The following is a 20,681-nucleotide window of genomic DNA, read 5'->3' as shown; positions in this document are numbered from 1 at the left end:
CTAATTGCAACGTTTCAATTTTCCTTTTATGAGTGAGGAAGTCCCTCATGAACTTAGAATATTTAGGCATTTGGGTTAGGACATCAATAAAAGGAATGTTGACATGCAATTGTTTTAGTAGACTTTCGAATTTTGCGAATTGCTCATTGGTCTTTTGACGAATTAACCTACCAGGGTACGGAACTCGAGGAGCTTTGGTAGGCTCTGATGATGGAGGGGAGTCCTTTTCTTGCAGAGGCGGTGGTATAGTCTCCTCTGTCGACGGTGGCGCTTCCGCAGGTCCCACGGTGCGGTTTCGTAACGTGATGAGATGAACTTGCGCTTTTGGGTTTGTTTCGGTATTGCTTGGTAATGCGCCTGGTGATCTCTCGGAAAAATTTTGGGCTAGTTGACTTAATTGTTTTTCTATGTTCTGAATACTATCTTGTTGATTTCTAAAATTTGATTCTAATTGTAGAAACCTTTCCGAATTTTTCTTTTCAATGTCGGAGATGAGGCGAGATACAGTATCTTCAAGCCTTTCTCGTCCACCTTGTTGTTGAGTGAAATTTTGTGACTCATTTCTTGGTTGTTGAAAGTTTGTTCGTTGGTTTTGTTGGTTACTACTATTGCCGGGTTCTCTCCAACCAAGGTTAGGATGATTCCGCCATCCTTGGTTGTAAGTGCCCGTTGGAGGACCCGGCGGCCTAGGTCTATTGTCAATGTAGCTTACCGACTCTTGTTGATCGTCCGTTTCTTTCATACAACTCCAATTTTCATGTGGCCCACCACACCCTTCACAAGCCAGAACCGAGACTGTTTTTGTCATTTCCAATTTTTTTTTTATTTTTGAAGAAAGGGCCTCGATTTGGGCTTGTAAAGAAGTGTTTTCATCAACCTTATGGGCGCCCGGGGCAATAGATTTATTGCCTCAGGGAGTGTGCCATTGGAAATTGGTTTGAGAAATTTCCTCAATTTGGTTATATATTTCATGCGGGCGGCGATTACCTAAAAGTCCCCCGGAGCTAGAGTCAAGTGTCTGCCTTGTGTGTGGCAACAACCCATTATAGAAAGTGGATACTTGTTGCCATATCGCAAGGCCGTGATGTGGACACTTTCGCAATAGCTCCTTGAACCTTTCCCAAGTTTCATATAAGGATTCCCCGTCCTCTTGTGAATATGTATTAATTTCAGTCATTAATTTAGCCGTTTTAGCGGGAGGGAAATACTTATATAGAAATTTTTGGGCTAGTTCATCCCAGGTGTTTACCGATCCAGCTGGGAGGGCGTTAAGCCAAGCTTTTGCTCGGTCTTTTAGTGAGAAAGGAAACATTCGAAGGCGGATGGCGTCATTTGATGCTCCATTGATCCGAAAGGTATCACATATTTCTAAGAAATTAGTAATATGTAGATGGGGATCCTCGTTCGCAAGCCCATGGAAGGTTGCGGAGTTTTGGAGCATTTGTATCAAATGCGGCTGAAGTTCGAAGTTATTGGCTTCAACATTCGGTGCATTGATAGCGGCGCCGAGGTTACCTACGGTGGGTCGTAGATAATCCATGAGAGTACGTTGATCCGCCATTGGAAGTGGATTTCCCGAAACCTTCTCTTGGTTTTTGGCTTTTAGTCTTTTTCTGAGAAAGCGTTCAGGTTCTTCTAGAGGTTCTTTTATGTCCTTATTAGAACTGGAGCTCATACACTACGTAGGGGTGGCGTCTGGTTCCAAGTCCTGCAATAAAAACAAAAAAAAGTGCTGGTCAGAAGGTTCACCACGGCCCCGTGCTCAGTGAACACGGCCCGTGGTCGGAGTTACAATGATTGTTTTCCAGATCCCAGTTACTGGAAAGTTGGACACGGCCTCGTGTTGCACCGACACGGCCCCGTGGTCAGCCTTCTGTAACTTGGAAAACTAAAAACTGCCAGTAACAACGCCGGGCACGGCCCGTGTCCGACCAGGCACGGCCCGTGCTGAGCTCTGCAAAAGCTGAAAAACTAAGAAAATCCTAAAAAATTAAAAAGAAAAATAAAAATATGATTAGGCCGTTGATTCCTAACTTTCTTAAAATCCTTGTGTCCCCGGCAACGGCGCCAAAAACTTGATGTGCGTGTAGTGTAATATAATTTAGATGTATATTTAAGCCCTTTTTACACTTTTAGCCAAGTTTTAAATTTATAAAACACGATATTTACTAACACTAAACACACATATGGGCAAGTGCACCCATCGTGGACGTAGTATAGTGTTGGTAAGATACCGAGGTCGTCCAAGGACACAAGAGCTTCTAATACCGGTTTATCCTCAACGTCTAACCAAATCAAAATGTTAGAAAAGATTTTTAAACTAAGAAAATAAAAACTAACTAAATGCTGAAAATAAAATAAAAATAAAAACAGATAGACAAGATGAATCACTTGGAACCGACTCGTGTATTAATATAACCTTTGATTATTTTCGCACTTTTGCACTTGTTTAAGAGATTATCTTAGTTATTGTAGTGGCCCCTCTTTTGAAGGCGACGTTACCCTCAACCCAGTAGTTTGAGTCAGCAAGGATACAATCCTAAAGGGTCGGATTATTGAAAGATAATGAATTAAGTTATTAATGCAAATTATGGTAGGCCCCTCTTTTGGAGGTGACGTTACCCTCGACTAAGTAGTCTGAGTCAGCAGGGATACAGTGCTAAATAGCCGGGTTATAGTATTAATAGTAGTTAACTTATGAGGGGGTCAAAGAGTTTGGATCCCCGCCATCCAACACCTATGGGCATTGAAGGAGATCCTACTAAATTTGACCCAGGTCCCTTGCAGGACCTCTAAACGCTGAACAAGGGCAAGACCCTTACTAAACCGTTCCCTTAACCCCCGACTAGGTAGCCAACATACCTCCATATAGACCGTGGATATATGAATGGTGAAAATCTTTTATTTTATATAGACAGTAAAATAATGCCAAGACACCACGGACAAACGATAAGGAAAGATCACCTTGAACATAAGCAACTAGTTATTAAAGTCATTAATACAAAACCAAATAAAAAGTGCAAAAGATTAAAAATAAAAAGTATTATACTAAACATTTGTCTTCACCAAGTGATGTAAGAGACTTAGGCAAACATGGCCTTGATTGTCAAGAACTCTTACGATCAATCTTGGATCCCGAGACGACTCACACACTCTATGATGGACAATGGATGATGGTGGTGGATGACGGTGTTGTGATGGTGGTGGGTGGTGGATGAAGTGTGAGAGAGGTGGTGTGCCAAGGGATGAGTTGCAATGAAACCAAGCACTCCTATTTATAGGCTGAACAGAAGGCTGGGCACGGCCCCGTGTCCGCTGGACACGGCCCCGTGCCTGTCTGACACTCTCTCTCTTCATTAATTGTAATTCGCAATTACAATTAATGCGCCTGCTGTACTTTCGCCACGCCCCCGTGTTCACTGGGCACAGCCCCGTGGTGGGCAATAGAAGCTTCTATAGGTTTGTCTTTTCTGCTGCTTCTTGGGCACGGCCCCGTGCTGGCTGAGCACGGGGCGTGTTCAGTCTTCTGCCTTCTCTATTTTGCTTGGGAGGATGCTGTTGAGGGGTCGGGCAATCCACTTATGTTCTTTTCTTGTATTTATGTTAGATTTAGCTGTCTTTTTGCTTCTTTTGTGAATTTGAGCTCATTTAATCCTGAAAATACAAAAGGAAGACAAAAACACTCTTTTTCCAACATTAGTACTTAAAAAGGGTTAGTTTTATGTGTCACACCCTGGCTTTGCGGAAGCGTGGTTAATTTGGTGTGACTTCTTAATACCATAGCTTAATCATAACAAAGCTATATGAAATTAAAAAAAAAACATGCAAGAATCATCCATTAAGTTTTAAAAACCAAATACAGTACCATTGTTTTAACGGGAAACACGCCCTAACAACCATATCCTTGTTCAACAAACATTACGAACTTAAACATAACATAAACACAGTTTAAGGACTGTGACTTGTCCAGGAAAGAGTCACATTCCCTAAACCCCGGATGATCTTGGAAACTAGTGCAGCGGGAAAACATGCCATACCGTGCCAGACCTTTTAATTCCCTGAAATACATGTAAGTTGAAAAATCAACAATAATGTTGAGCGAGTTCATGTGTAAGTGAGTAAATAAACCTTTGTATTTATCAAAAATCCTGGTATGTAGCAAATAAGGAAAAAGAGATCACCAATGGTTTGCAAGGCCATTGATATGTGTGAAGTGCAAGTAGGAAGACTCAAACCTAGCGGATTTATGCGTCGGGCACTAAGTCACCCCGAGGTCCGTTATGCTGGACCTGGGGCTGGGCTCGCTACACCCAGATAGATCTACCGCTCCTGTCCCTCGATCCTACCATGAGGATTAATGGCCTCAAGTTTCCGCCTACCCACTCACATGATCTTAAGTAACAAACCTCCTTACGCTAACCATACCATGTATAAAGTATTCATAATCAATGTAACATGTATTTCACCCCCGCAGTTTAGAAAGCCGAAAACAGTTAAGAGAAAAGGGGGACATGAACTCACAGTCAGTGCGTCTCTACCAAGTACTCCGAATGTCAGCTGTGCGACGACCTACATGTACTAATTCTATTAGACGGACGGCCGTGCCTTAGCTTTATAGTTTAAGTTTTTGGGAAATAGTTAGACAACTATTTCGTGTTTACATTTTGCATGTACTTTGGTAATTAATCTCCTTCCCAAGGATGGGGGATTTAATACATGTGTATTTGTATTATATCATTAAGTCCCACTTAATATATTTTTACTTCTACTTCCAAAATATAAATATTTTTCTCAAAAATATTATATTTTCACTTTACATAATACTTCCAAAATAATGCGTTGACAAAATACGCGTTCATGAATATTTTCGTATATGTGTAAGTTACGTTTTAACGATTAAGTGGTAATAATAATTACCGGTGTAACTTATATGTTTGTCGTGTAAGCGTTTGTATTATTTTGGAGCTGTTATCGTTCGAAATATTATTTTTACTCAAAAAAATAATATTTATGTATTTTCACAAAATAATCATAAACAGTGTGGTGAAAATATATTTACCGAATATATATTTATCACGTTTAGTTTTGTGAAAATCCCACCTCCGAATATTTGTAAATAAAGTCGTAGCGAAATATATTTTGAAAACATATCAAAAATAATTCTAACACTTGTAAATAATTTTAAGTGTTAGGTTTTTAGAAAAATTTCGCCAGAGTTTCCCCTGTAACTGGAGGTGGCCACGCTTTCAAGTGTATCATTTTCTTTTACAAAATCATTTCAACACTTCTTTAAATCAACCAATCAATTTCCGACACATCAAACTATGTTCACATGAACTTATGGTTTTTCCGCAAACTATAGTGTAGATCCCGTTATATTTTGTGGATCTATGTGTAAAATACTAAATCTTGTAAAAACCTCGTTTTTAGAATAAATCTATCTTTACATCTTCCCGTCATCTTTTACAAAAATTGTTATTTTGCCGGATCTTTCATTTCACAAGTGTTTATACACTAGTGGTTTGCAAAAATCATATTTGTTAGTGCGTCATCCGACTTTTATAAAACATGATTTTCTCGACACTTGGTTCTACGAAAATACCACTTGTACATACGTAGATCCGTTAGTTTTAAATACTATTTTACAAGTAAAAACACTTTTACACAAGTTCATGTTTCTCATGTGGTAGAGTTTCACCTTTTAACCCTTGTACCAATAGAAACAAGCTTATGTCAAGATCCATGATCCTAACAAAGTCGGGTTAAACGATGATCCGAGCTACCACAATATAGATCGGGCCTAAATAATCACCACTTTCAAATACTACAACTTTTACACAAGTATTAAGCTTTTAACCATCAATCTTCATGTTTTAGTAAACTTTAAAGATTCAAAATGCAAGTTTCCGACTTTTAACCGTTACAAATCTTATTAACCACCTTAGATATGTTCGAGAATGAGTTTTAAGTGTTATACCTCTAGCTCGGGGCTAGGGAAGAATCTAGGCGAAAAGGTGGTGGATAAAAGCAAGATAACGAGGTCCTTCCACTTCCGTTTGCTCCAAGACTCCTTATGCGTGACCCGAAAGGCTTGTGTATACTTGGAATGTGATGTTTGAAGTTGGATGATGGATGGATGGAAGTGTGGGTGCTCGGCCGAGAGGAAGCAAGAGGGAGAGAGAGAGCTTGGGTGGTGAGTGGTGTGAGTAATCTCTAGTGTGTTTAGGTTAGATTTTATAGACAAAAATTCAAGTTCTTCGTCCAATGGATTACATGTCCCCTTGATATTAAGCATAAACAATATAATAATCGAGATTGTACCCTTGTTGTCTCCCTCTAGTTGGCCGATCTCATTGGGGGGGGGGGTCTAGTTCGATTTCAAGTATATAGTTAGTGTTTAGTTACTTTAAACCAAGTTAGATTAGGGGTTAACTTAGTTAGTCATATGTTGTGCTTTAACGCGGGTGTTAGGGTAATCAGGGACCCTAACTGGCTCAGAAAAAGACCAATAATATTATTGTCAATATTTCCATGTTCCGGGTATAGTCCGGTTGTTCGGTTGGATAGTAATCCGTTAAAGTGCTTAAGTAAGCTTTTAAGCGTCGTTAATAATATTTTTTTAGTGACACAACTTATTCTACAAAGTGTCAGGAATATTTCCTCATGTTTTGGCACTTTATTAGTTAGCCATAAGCTAGTATGTTAATAAAAGTGTTGTGTTTCGTGCTTAGAGTACGTTTTAGGCACATCCAATCATTATATCTTATTCCTAGAGACGCAGTTTTACAACCCTTGTATCCTTACACTCACTATGGGTGTAGTAAAATATTTCTGGCTCATACAGGCCCTTAGAGGCAGTGTCTGCCTGATGCTGGCTTTATCAGCATGTTCAATAGGTTATCCGTTCTAATGCTACTGTGCTTTAGTGCATCATGATTGTCACTAAGGTTCAACTTGTAAATAATGTAGTGACGGAAATCAAAGTATGATGCAGGAATATACAAGTACTAGAAATCAAGTAGCAGTTCATCAGCAATTTCAGTTAAGCACAGTAATTAAGCAGCAATTATTTATTAATTAAATCGTACGGATACCTGGTTTAGTGAGGGTTGTCACATTCTCCCCCCGTTAGAAAAATTTCGTCCCGAAATTTTAAGCTCTGCTTGTAGAAGCAGGGTTCTCAGGAAATAAGTGGGGGTATTTCTCTTTCATTCGGTCCTCACGTTCCCAGGTGAATTCAGGACCATGTCTAGCATTCCAACGAACTTTGACGAGCTTGACACTGCTCCGGCGGGTTTTGTTTACTTTCCAATCCGTGACCTCGACAGGTTCTTCAACGAAATGGAGCGTGTCGTCAACATGAATTTCGTCGGTAGGAATGACAACGGTATCTTGTGTTGGACTTCTCTTCAGATTAGATACATGAAATGTATCGTGAACATCATTCAGTTCGGCAGGTAAATCCAACTTGTAAGCTACTAACCCGATTCTCTCCAAGATCTTGAATGGTCCAATATACCTCGGGTTCAACTTTCCACGTTTCCCAAAGCGTGCCACACCCTTCCAGGGTGATACCTTCAACAAAACCATCTCACCAACCTCAAACTCTAGAGGTTTCCTGCTTTGATCCGCGTAGGCTTTCTGCCTGTCACGTGCCGCACTGATGCGGTCTCGTATCTGTGCGATCTTATCTGTGGTTTCCTGTACCACTTCAGGACCAACCAACTGTCTATCACTTGCGTCAGCCCAACAAAGCGGCGATCTGCATTTGCGCCCATATAAAGCTTCGAATGGCGCGGCACCAATACTGGTGTGGTAGCTGTTGTTGTATGAAAACTCAACCAGAGGCAAATGTTTATCCCAGCTACCGCCTAAATCCATAACACACGCTCTCAGCATGTCCTCCAACGTCTGAATCGTCCGCTCACTTTGGCCGTCGGTCTGCGGGTGAAAAGCAGTGCTCAGATTCAACTTTGAGCCAAAAGCTTCCTGGAAGGATTGCCATATCCTCGACACGAACCTTCCGTCTCTATCAGAAATAATCGAGAGAGGTACTCCATGGCGTGTAACGATCTCTCTCATGTAAATTTCAGCCAATTTGCTTGTATTATCCTTCTCGCGGATAGGTAAGAAGTGTGCTGACTTCGTTAATCGATCCACTATCACCCAGATAGTGTCATGGCCTCTTGGTGTTCTTGGCAATTTCGTAATAAAATCCATAGAGATTTGTTCCCATTTCCACTTGGGAATCTCTGGTTGCTGCAGAAGTCCCGAAGGCTTCTGGTATTCCGCCTTAACTTTGGCGCAAGTTAAACATTTGCTCACATAAACAGCAACATCGCCTTTCATCCTAGGCCACCAATAATAATCTTTAAGATCCTGGTACATCTTATCCGCTCCAGGGTGGATAGAGTACCGCGACTTGTGAGCTTCATCAAAAATAACCTTCCTTAAACCACCAAACAGAGGAACCCAAATCCTTTTCTCAAAACACAACGTTCCTTCCCTGTTTGGTACCAATAACTTCTCCATTCCACGGAGATACTCTTCTTCAAGGTTTCTTTCTTTGAGAGCTTCCTTCTGCGCGGCACGAATGCGCAAGGAAAGATCGGTCTGAATAATTATCTCCAAAGCCCTAACCCTTATGGGCTTGATTCTCTCCTTTCGACCTAGGGCATCGGCGACCACATTCGCCTTCCCTGGATGATACTTAATCTCGCAGTCGTAGTCATTTAACAGTTCTACCCATCGTCTTTGCCTCATATTCAACTCCTTCTGGTGGAATATGTGCTGGAGGCTCTTGTGATCTGTGAAGATTGTGCACTTCGTACCATAAAGGTAGTGTCTCCAGATCTTTAATGCAAAAATTACTGCGCCTAGCTCCAAATCATGCGTGGTATAGTTCTTTTCATGTACCTTCAGTTGGCGTGACGCGTAGGCAATAACCTTTTGGCGTTGCATCAACACACAACCCACTCCTTGACGCGATGCGTCGCAGTATACCACAAAATCATCTGTACCTTCCGGTAGGGCTAAGATTGGCGCGTTGGAAAGCTTATCTTTCAATATCTGGAACGCTTCTTCCTGTTTGATTCCCCAATCAAACTTCTTATCCTTCTGCGTGAGGAGCGTCAATGGTCGAGCGATCTTTGAAAAGTTCTCGATGAACCTCCGATAATAGCCAGCCAAACCCAAGAATTGCCGAATCTCAGTTGGCGTCTTTGGCGTTTCCCAATCTTTGATCGCCTCGATCTTGGTTGGATCCACGTGGATTCCATCTCCGTTTACCACGTGCCCAAGGAATTGCACTTCTTTTAGCCAAAACTCGCACTTAGAGAATTTGGCGTATAGTTGTTCCTTCTTTAGCAGCTCCAGAATGGCTCTTAAATGTTGCTCGTGCTCAGCCTTAGTCTTTGAATAAATCAAAATATCATTGATGAACACAATCACGAACTTATCCAAGTACGGCTTACAAACTCGATTCATCAAGTCCATGAACACTGCAGGTGCGTTTGTCAAACCAAACGGCATAACGAGAAACTCGTAGTGTCCATATCGAGTTCTGAAGGCTGTCTTTGGGATACTCTCCTCCTGTATCTGTAGCTGATGGTATCCAGATCGAAGATCGATCTTTGAATAAAAGCTTGAACCTTGAAGTTGGTCGAACAGATCATTAATCCCTGGCAGAGGATACCTATTCTTGACCGTCAGCTTGTTCAACTCTCTGTAGTCAATACACATACGGAAACTACCATCCTTGACAAACAAAACTGGAGCTCCCCAAGGCGAGAAGCTCGGTCGGATAAATCCCTTGTCTAACAACTCTTGAAGTTGCGTCGACAGTTCCTGCATTTCAGACGGAGCGAATCTGTAAGGTGCCTTAGCCACAGGCGCGGCGCCTGGAACTAAGTCAATGCGGAACTCCACTTGCCTTTGAGGCGGCAAGCCAGGCAAATCTTCTGGGAAGACTTCTGGGTATTCCCTCACGACTGGGATGTCTTCGATCTTTGGCTCAGCAGCCTTCTTATCTACAATGTGTGCCAGAAAGGCAGCACATCCCTTCTGCAAACACTTTCTTGCCTTCAGACAGCTAATAATCCTCAACGGCGTCTCACGCTTCTCTCCGTGAACAACAATGGTCTCACCATCTTCGGTCGGGATACGAACGACCTTCTCATGACAAACTATCTCGGCCTTGTTACTCGATAACCAATCCATTCCTACTACCACGTCGAAGCTTCCCAACTGGACCGGTAGTAGATCTAGAGCGAACTCACGCTCTCCCAATTCAATCACACAACCCCTGACGACTTCATTGGCTTCTACTAACTTCCCATTCGCCAATTCGATCGAGTACGGAATATCTAACTCACTAGCGGCTAAACCAAGCATATTCTTAAATTCTAACGACACGAAGCTATGATCGGCACCAGTATCAAACAAAATAGATGCAAAAGTTTTGGTTGTTAAAGAACGTACCAGTAATCACGCCTGGATCCTGGCATGCTTCACAAACTCCGATGCTGGGTGTTCTTTCACGGTCTTGTTTCAACTTCGGGCATTCTCTCTTAAGATGTCCAATGTCCCCACAATGGAAGCATCCTAGCACTCGGCCATTTCCTTTCCTGCTTCCACCTTGAGTGTTGTTACGGTTTTCTCCTTGTCTGGGACTCTTCATCCCACAACCATCCTTGTTGTGCCCTTTTCTCTCGCACCTAGGCTTCCGACATCCACATTCATGGTGATACTTGCACCCAGAACGTCTTGGTTTAGTTTCTAAGTAAATCTTATCATTGGCCTGTCTGTTGTTAGGGCAATCTTTCTTGAAATGCCCTTTGTCTCCGCAGTCAAAACAACCTCGAATAGACCTTTGTTCATCATTATTCGTTCGGGTATCTTCGGTAAGCTTCCTTTTGTTCTTTCCAGACGACTCTACCTGAGTCTCCCTATCAGGGTTTGCAAGTTTTTCTAGTCTAATGGCTTCCGTAACGAGTGCCAAGCCCATCTTACTTGCAGCCATAGTTGTTGGTGGCGTAGATGTTGTCATTAAGCTCAGGACTTGAGGTGCCAATTCCCAAATGAAATGTCCTAGTCTCCTCAATTCTGGTTCCACCAAGTACGGAACTACTCGTGCCAAATCATGAAGTCTTTGCATGTATTCCAACATTTTCGGACCTTCCCTTATCAGGCTCTGGAATTCACCTTCCAACCACTGTGTTTCTGTTTGGGTGCAATACTTCTTACGCATTATTCCTTTCAACTCATCCCAAGTTAACGCGTATGCTGTAGTTAGGCCCATTATTCGAACCTGAAGATTCCACCATAATCGAGCTCCATCTTGAAACAACTCAGAAACGTATGGGACTTGTTGTTCTGGCGTACAACCACTCATTCGAAAGATGGATTCCAAACTTTCAATCCATTTCACGAAAGCTATGGCACCCCCAGTGCCGTCGAACTTCGGAGGCTTGTAGTTGAGGAAGTGCCAGTAGGAACAACCGTTATTTTCTGAGGTGCCTCTGTTAGGTTCGGAGCGTAGGGCCTCGTGCTGTGATATAGCTGCAGCAATTATCTCTTGAAGTTCCACCTCTGAGGTGAGCATGCGCATTTCGCGTCTTGGTGGCATCTTCTAAAAGATGTTTCACGTAGGTTAGGTCGTAGCAGGTAAAAGGTACGTATGTATTCAACATTATCAGCACATAACATCTCATGCTATCAATAAATCAGCCTCATAACATCTCATGTCATAGAACATAAACCATAGACCAAACATCACAAGTGATGAGAATACTGCGATTGCATTACCACAAATCGAGACCACAATGTAAGGTTTACAGGTACCCAACTGTATCGTACAACATTAATGACTTATTAGGGGACGACCCTAGGCAAGTCGTGCAATCGCTGGACAGGTTCAGGAATCTCTGGTTCGTCCATTTTCAAATTCCAGGACCCTATCTCAAGCTTCTGAATTCCAGTCTTAGAACCACATTTCTCCTCCATCATTTCCTTTAGCTCATCCCAGCTCAGTGCATAAGCAGCATCTGTGTCAAGGGCCTGAACCTGATGGTCCCACCATGAGAGTGTGCCGTCTAGAAATGACCCCGAGGTAAAGGCATCACTCTGTTGGAGCGAACAGTTAGTCTTTCTTAGAATGGAGTCAATCTCTTCGGACCAACGAACAATTGCAAAGGCGCTTCCTGTTTCGTCGAAGTTCAAAGGCTTGCAGTTCAGGAACTGCTTATAGGTGCGGTCAGCTGGGGGGGGGGGTTATTTCCAGTAGTGCCATTGCTGTGCTAAAAGCGGAGAGCTTCATGTCGTGCAATTGCCTATGAGTTGCGTTTTTGCAGCTCGGCTTCTATCCTTGGCAACATACTGGTGTTTGTGTCACGCCTGGTGTGGAATTCTCTTCTGCCCAAATGGCATGAAGTGGGTTAGACAAATTTCCAATTGTCTATGAGATACATAGCACCATAAGCCATCATGTACTCACCCAATTTTACACATAAATATACTCAATGTATGGGTGGGGAAATAAATTTTCTGAGCCTTCACATAGGCTTGCCAATTTGGCTTGTTGCTTGAAATAGAATGAACTCGAGGCTTCATCGCCTTGGTCATTCGTGTTCGAGTTATTTCCTGCTACATTGGTTTTCATTAGCTTGACCCGCAGAGTCCACCAGGATTTCTGTGCACTACAAGTCGTTATTACGTGGGCCCCCGTAATAATAATTTGTCTTGCACAGTTACCCCAAATTTTCTCTCGTCCAAGCAGATGATCAATCAAGGAGCAACAGCAGGTGCATCGGCATGAACAGGGACATGCTCCAATGCGGTGTTAGGAGCGACGCCTGGCTCAGGGGCCACGGCTGGCTCCGGATCAACAAACTCCATCTCAAAATCAGCTGGATCAACCATCACAGGGGGTTACAGGATCCTCCAAGGGCTGGCCTAAGCGTATGAACTCAAGGTCATGGTCTGGATCAAAACCAGATGGAAGAACAGGATCACCCTCAATACTGTGATCAAACTCAAAGCTATGTGCGGGAACCGGTGCAGCCGATGATGTCGTATCAGGGTCGGTGTTATGTGAATGGTGCTGCACTCCCTGTATATGCGAAAATGCGGATGTCAGCAACTCAAATGAGTCTGGGACAGGGGAATGGGCATGAGTTTCCCCTGCAGGAGCGTCCGCAAGCAGTAGGCTAATACCAGCAGCAATAGGGCCTTGCCCTCGAATGGGTCCTCTTCTAGTAGATTGTTATCGTCGTCAGAGGCCACGTCGGGGGGGGGGGGGCATATCAACAATGGGATAAGCGGAAAGGGGCACAGGAGCAGGGATCACCGTGAGTGGCAAATTCCCAACAAGATGGCCACCAGTAGGCTCTGCTACGACTTCAGGCAGCGCAAAAGGGCTGAAAGTCGTCATTGTCTGTGCCGGTAGTATCGGAAGTGTACTCCTCGTGCTCCGATGAAACTATGTCGTCTGATACTATGGCCATGGGATTCGTAGTGTCCATCTTTCTAGTACATGATGAAGGCATGATGTTTGTAACACAAACACACATACGTATAATAATCAATCATATATTCATATAAACATGTAAGTCAACAATAAACAATCAAATAATTCTCCTAGTCCCACTAGCCAAATTCCTTCCAGTCTCTAAGACTGCTCTATCATCCACCTCGACCTCCTAGATCGAGCCTCGGCCTCCATGACCGAGCCTCAGCCTTCATGACTGAGCCTACTCTTCCTAGTCTTACTAGCCATCTACCTCGATCTCTAAGATCGAGCCTCGGCCTCCAAGACCGAGCCTTAGCCTCCAAGACTGAGCCTAACATAAATAACATCTACCTCGATCTCTAAGATCGAGCCTCGGCCTCCAAGACCGAGCCTCAGCCTCCAAGACTGAGCCTAAAAATAATAAATAAACATCTTCCTCGATCTCTAAGATCGAGCCTCGGCCTCCAAGACCGAGCCTCAGCCTCTAAGACTGAGCCTAATAATGAATAAATAAAATGTGCTCAACATTGGTTTGTAAAAACGTTTTGGATCTGGACTTAAGTGGTATGCAGTAAAAATGTTTTCGTGAGAGCCCTAGTGATCATAGTCTAGACTCGAGAAGGAATCCTAGTTCGCTATGATCAGAGCTCTGACACCAAGCTGTCACACCTTGGCTTTGCAGAAGCGTGGTTAATTTGGTGTGACTTCTTAATACCATAGCTTAATCATAACAAAGCTATATGAATTTAAAAAAAACATGCAAGAATCATCCATTAAGTTTTAAAAACCAAATACAGTACCATTGTTTTAACGGGAAACACGCCCTAACAACCATATCCTTGTTCAACAAACATTACGAACTTAAACATAACATAAACACAGTTTAAGGACTGTGACTTGTCCAGGAAAGAGTCACATTCCCTAAACCCCGGATGATCTTGGAAACTAGTGCAGCGGGAAAACATGCCATACCGTGCCAGACCTTTTAATTCCCTGAAATACATGTAAGTTGAAAAATCAACAATAATGTTGAGCGAGTTCATGTGTAAGTGAGTAAATAAACCTTTGTATTTATCAAAACTCCTGGTATGTAGCAAATAAGGAAAAAGAGATCACCAATGGTTTGCAAGGCCATTGATATGTGTGAAGTGCAAGTAGGAAGACTCAAACCTAGCGGATTTATGCGTCGGGCACTAAGTCACCCCGAGGTCCGTTATGCTGGACCTGGGGCTGGGCTCGCTACACCCAGATAGATCTACCGCTCCTGTCCCTCGGTCCTACCATGAGGATTAATGGCCTCAAGTTTCCGCCTACCCACTCACATGATCTTAAGTAACAAACCTCCTTACGCTAACCATACCATGTATAAAGTATTCATAATCAATGTAACATGTATTTCACCCCCGCAGTTTAGAAAACCGAAAACAGTTAAGAGAAAAGGGGGACATGAACTCACAGTCAGTGCGTCTCTACCAAGTACTCCGAATGTCAGCTGTGCGACGACCTACATGTACTAATTCTATTAGACGGACGGCCGTGCCTTAGCTTTATAGTTTAAGTTTTTGGGAAATAGTTAGACAACTATTTCGTGTTTACATTTTGCATGTACTTTGGTAATTAATCTCCTTCCCAAGGATGGGGGATTTAATACATGTGTATTTGTATTATATCATTAAGTCCCACTTAATATATTTTTACTTCTACTTCCAAAATATAAATATTTTTCTCAAAAATATTATATTTTCACTTTACATAATACTTCCAAAATAATGCGTTGACAAAATACGCGTTCATGAATATTTTCGTATAATGTGTAAGTTACGTTTTAACGATTAAGTGGTAATAATAATTACCGGTGTAACTTATATGTTTGTCGTGTAAGCGTTTGTATTATTTTGGAGCTGTTATCGTTCGAAATATTATTTTTACTCAAAAAAATAATATTTATGTATTTTCACAAAATAATCACAAACAGTGTGGTGAAAATATATTTACCGAATATATATTTATCACGTTTAGTTTTGTGAAAATCCCACCTCCGAATATTTGTAAATAAAGTCGTAGCGAAATATATTTTGAAAACATATCAAAAATAATTCTAACACTTGTAAATAATTTTAAGTGTTAGGTTTTTAGAAAAATTTCGCCAGAGTTTCCCCTGTAACTGGAGGTGGCCACGCTTTCAAGTGTATCATTTTCTTTTACAAAATCATTTCAACACTTCTTTAAATCAACCAATCAATTTCCGACACATCAAACTAGTCGACAAGTATGTAAATCGCATGTTCACATGAACTTATGGTTTTTCCGCAAACTATAGTGTAGATCCCGTTATATTTTGTGGATCTATGTGTAAAATACTAAATCTTGTAAAAACCTCGTTTTTAGAATAAATCTATCTTTACATCTTCCCGTCATCTTTTACAAAAATTGTTATTTTGCCGGATCTTTCATTTCACAAGTGTTTATACACTAGTGGTTTGCAAAAATCATATTTGTTAGTGCGTCATCCGACTTTTATAAAACATGATTTTCTCGACACTTGGTTCTACGAAAATACCACTTGTACATACGTAGATCCGTTAGTTTTAAATACTATTTTACAAGTAAAAACACTTTTACACAAGTTCATGTTTCTCATGTGGTAGAGTTTCACCTTCTAACCCTTGTACCAATAGAAACAAGCTTATGTCAAGATCCATGATCCTAACAAAGTCGGGTTAAACGATGATCCGAGCTACCACAATATAGATCGGGCCTAAATAATCACCACTTTCAAATACTACAACTTTTACACAAGTATTAAGCTTTTAACCATCAATCTTCATGTTTTAGTAAACTTTAAAGATTCAAAATGCAAGTTTCTGACTTTTAACCGTTACAAATCTTATTAACCACCTTAGATATGTTCGAGAATGAGTTTTAAGTGTTATACCTCTAGCTCGGGGCTAGGGAAGAATCTAGGCGAAAAGGTGGTGGATAAAAGCAAGATAACGAGGTCCTTCCACTTCCGTTTGCTCCAAGACTCCTTATGCGTGACCCGAAAGGCTTGTGTATACTTGGAATGTGATGTTTGAAGTTGGATGATGGATGGATGGAAGTGTGGGTGCTCGGCCGAGAGGAAGCAAGAGGGAGAGAGAGAGCTTGGGTGGTGAGTGGTGTGAGTAATCTCTAGTGTGTTTAGGTTAGATTTTATAGACAAAACTTCAAGTTCTTCGTCCAATGGATTACATGTCCCCTTGATATTAAGCATAAACAATATAATAATCGAGATTGTACCCTTGTTGTCTCCCTCTAGTTGGCCGATCTCATTGGGGGGGGGGGGGGTCTAGTTCGATTTCAAGTATATAGTTAGTGTTTAGTTACTTTAAAACAAGTTAGATTAGGGGTTAACTTAGTTAGTCATATGTTGTGCTTTAACGCGGGTGTTAGGGTAATCAGGGACCCTAACTGGCTCAGAAAAAGACCAATAATATTATTGTCAATATTTCCATGTTCCGGGTATAGTCCGGTTGTTCTTCTGGATAGTAATCCGTTAAAGTGCTTAAGTAAGCTTTTAAGCGTCGTTAATAATATTTTTTTAGTGACACAACTTATTCTACAAAGTGTCAGGAATATTTCCTCATGTTTTGGCACTTTATTAGTTAGCCATAAGCTAGTATGTTAATAAAAGTGCTGTGTTTCGTGCTTAGAGTACGTTTTAGGCACATCCAATCATTATATCTTATTCCTAGAGACGCAGTTTTACAACCCTTGTATCATTACACTCACTATGGGTGTAGTAAAATATTTCTGGCTCATACAGGCCCTTAGAGGCAGTGTCTGCCTGATGCTGGCTTTATCAGCATGTTCAATAGGTTATCCGTTCTAATGCTACTGTGCTTTAGTGCATCATGTTTGTCACTAAGGTTCAACTTGTAAATAATGTAGTGACGGAAATCAAAGTATGATGCAGGAATATACAAGTACTAGAAATCAAGTAGCAGTTCATCAGCAATTTCAGTTAAGCACAGTAATTAAGCAGCAATTATTTATTAATTAAATCGTACGGATACCTGGTTTAGTGAGGGTTGTCACATTATGCCTCATTTGATGTAATTTATATGTTGCATTTTACACACATCATAAGTCATGCTGGTTATAATGGCTTAAAATTCAAATCTGAAGCACTCACCAAATTTACTCATTTCCAGGCATTTGTTCATACTCAGTTTCATATGAAAATACAATATTTTCAATGTGACATGGGTGGGGAATTCAATAATCATGCATTTCAAAATTTTGCAAACCAACATGGCATTCAGCTTCGGTTTTCATGTCCACATATTTCGCAACAAAATGGAAAATCCGAAACAATGATTCGTCGTTTGAATGAAATTATGTTCACTTTTCTTACTCATGCTTCATTTCCGTCCACTTTTTGGGTTGAAGCGCTTGACACCGCGTCATACCTACACAACATTCTTCCAACTAAAGTCTTACATAATCGCTCTCCTATTTCGGTTCTTTACCTATGTGAGCTTTCTTATGAACACCTTCGTGTTTTCGGTTGCGTGTGTTACCCTAACACGTCGGCAACCCGTTCTCACAAACTGAAACCGAGATCTTTCCCTTGTGTTTTCTTGGCTATCTAGACTGTCACACCCCAACCGATGGCAGAATCATCGGGGCATGGCACTGAGCGAAACAGATTGTCCAGAAGTTTCCACAACAACTATCATTACTATTTAGTTTAATTAATACGTCCCATACCGTATCCCAAATAGTAAAACAAATTATTACAGATAATAACTAGTCAAATGTTCTGTTCCGACAACTCAGATTCAAATATAAATATAAAAATTGTTCAATTGCCTCTAGAGACTCGATCTGCAAGATCTACAGACAACTATGCTCTAGACGCTTATTCTAAGCTCGCCTTCCTAGCAGATAAGCATCCTAATTGCCTGTCACATACGTTAAAATAAAGTCAATACATAAAATGTAAAGGTGAGCATACAAGTTTGATAATAGCATATAGAGTTCGAAATAGTTTACGCATAACCAGCACATACACAGAGGAAAACGAAGCATGTTAATCATCGACATGGATCTATCGATACCACTGACTGCGGGTTGACTGCCCGAGGCAGTTCGCAATACATGATTACCACCGTAATCCATGCAAGTAATTGTCCTTAACAACCCTCGTGTGAACGGGTGTTGAGTCCAAACTATAGTACTATCGTCGTTAAGGCAGGTAGACAGCATTCCACGTGTAAACATAACAACAAGCATTCATTTAGTCACATAATACATGCAGAACGGTTAGCGTTTTAAATAGTTGAGTAGTGTGTTCGATTGTGGTTTAGATAAGTAACGTATCTAACACCCAAAAGTGCTAAAGCAAAAAGGGATCGAGTATACTCACAGCGGTTGATGGATTGAAGGGAGCGCTTGAGAGTAGGGTTAGCCTGAATAGTTCGATAGCATAGCGATGAGTAACGCGTAAAACGAAAACAAGTGTTGGGGGGGTCGAACAGCCTGGTCGATCGAACGGCAGGGTCGATTGGACGGGTTGTTCGTTTGGTTTGATAGTCCGTTCAGACAGTCTGTTCGGTCGACCGGTAGGCTCGATCGGTTGGACTGTTCGAGTGGATTGTTTCTTCCTTTCGAGTAGGATGTGTTTGTGTATGATGGCTTGACCTTTTGAAGTTTTCGTTGTAGTATTTGAGAACATTGAAGTATCCTTACCTTTCAGGTCGATCGATCGAACGGGCCGTTCGATCGGCCGGCTTAACTGATCGGTTAGGTACTTCGGTAATAAGTCCTCAGCAGGATGTCACCTGATCGGGCAGTATGTTCGATCGGGTGGCACTCCAATACGTCGAACGAGTTGAAAAATCGATTAAGTGTTGAAGCATAGTATCTCATTATCCAAAGAGTAATTCAACCCAAACCGTGGTTCGATCGAACAACTCTTCGTTCAATACTAGACTTCATGAAATTATCAAAGTGTGGGGCCATGTGCTAGCCGATCGGCTGGCCTGGTCGATCGGCTGACTTGTCCGATCGGTTGGGCTGTTCGTTCGAACAGCCTGTTCGATCGATCAGGAACCACCCAAGTCCGGACAGGAACCACCCAAGTCCGGCCGGTGAACGGTTCGGAACGGAGTTTATAGTTTAACCCGAAATCGGTGAACCTCGTAGATAGAATCCGAATCTTGAACCACACAACTATTAGAATGATTAGTGGGTTGGCTCAAGCTCCGTTTCTACCGGTTTGATGGCATTGAGTGTAAAAGAGTTGAAAGAAAGTTGGAAAATCCATCTTTCAATCCTTTACAACATGTAAACGTTTAGATCTAGGATAGATCCTTGTTTGTTTATGTGGAAATCGGTTAGATCCAAGTGATTCTTGGTGGATTGAAGCCAAAACATGAAGTTCTTCAAGAACACCATGATGACATCACCCTAGAATGCTTAGATCTTGATGATTTCACGGTTAGAAAACAAGATTTGAAAGATAGAAAGGTGTAGGAGTGTGTATTGATCAAGAAAGTACAAGATTTAGGATGAAATCTTACCGGAATCGAGGGAAATCTGAGAAAAGAAGAGGAGCACGAGCTGGTCGGTCAGAGAGTTTCCAAAAGTGGAAAGAATGACAATGACAGGGCTATTTATAGACTTCCCAAAGAGGAAAGGGCTGGCCGATCGGCCAGGCATCCGATCGGACAGCCTGCTCGATCGGACAGTCCATCCGATCGGCTGGGCTGTTCGATCGGCTAGGAGCCTGATCGATCAACAGTCTGTTTTGAATGTTCGGCGCGACGATTTCTAATATTTCAATTTCGATTGAAGGCGATATGAATACGATAGAATTACTTTTAATCCCAAAGACTATATCTACATACAAGCATCTACATCTTGCACTGTCTCTTCTCCACCAATTATCATGATTCGATTTCGATTGAGTTCGAGTTTCGATTCGATTGAGCACCACACATAACATAAAAATAAACACGCACAGGTAACACGTAAGGCACACACACACGTATGATAACACCAAAGTCGGATAATTGAGTTTCGAGTTCGATTGATGATTCTATTAGCTTGATTATTGATTGATTGACTTTATCGCATTGTTACTTCCTACTATTCACAGTTGTAAAACGTTTCGCATTGATAAACATTC

The 20,681-nt window shown here is 41.6% G+C and overlaps 1 non-coding gene across 1 annotated transcript; it reads left to right on the top strand.

The window, feature by feature from the left end:
* Window positions 1–1,076: 1,076 nt before the first annotated feature.
* On the top strand, window positions 1,077–1,183 carry LOC118482967. The gene has a single exon (XR_004869384.1). It is a non-coding gene; the product is annotated as a small nucleolar RNA R71 (small nucleolar RNA).
* Window positions 1,184–20,681: the final 19,498 nt, after the last annotated feature.

The sequence above is a fragment of the Helianthus annuus genome, chromosome 1, assembly GCF_002127325.2.
Source record: "Helianthus annuus cultivar XRQ/B chromosome 1, HanXRQr2.0-SUNRISE, whole genome shotgun sequence".
Taxonomy (NCBI): Eukaryota; Viridiplantae; Streptophyta; class Magnoliopsida; order Asterales; family Asteraceae; genus Helianthus; species Helianthus annuus.
The sequence above is the reverse complement of the archived record's forward strand: the minus strand, read 5'-3'. Positions and strand labels throughout refer to the sequence as shown.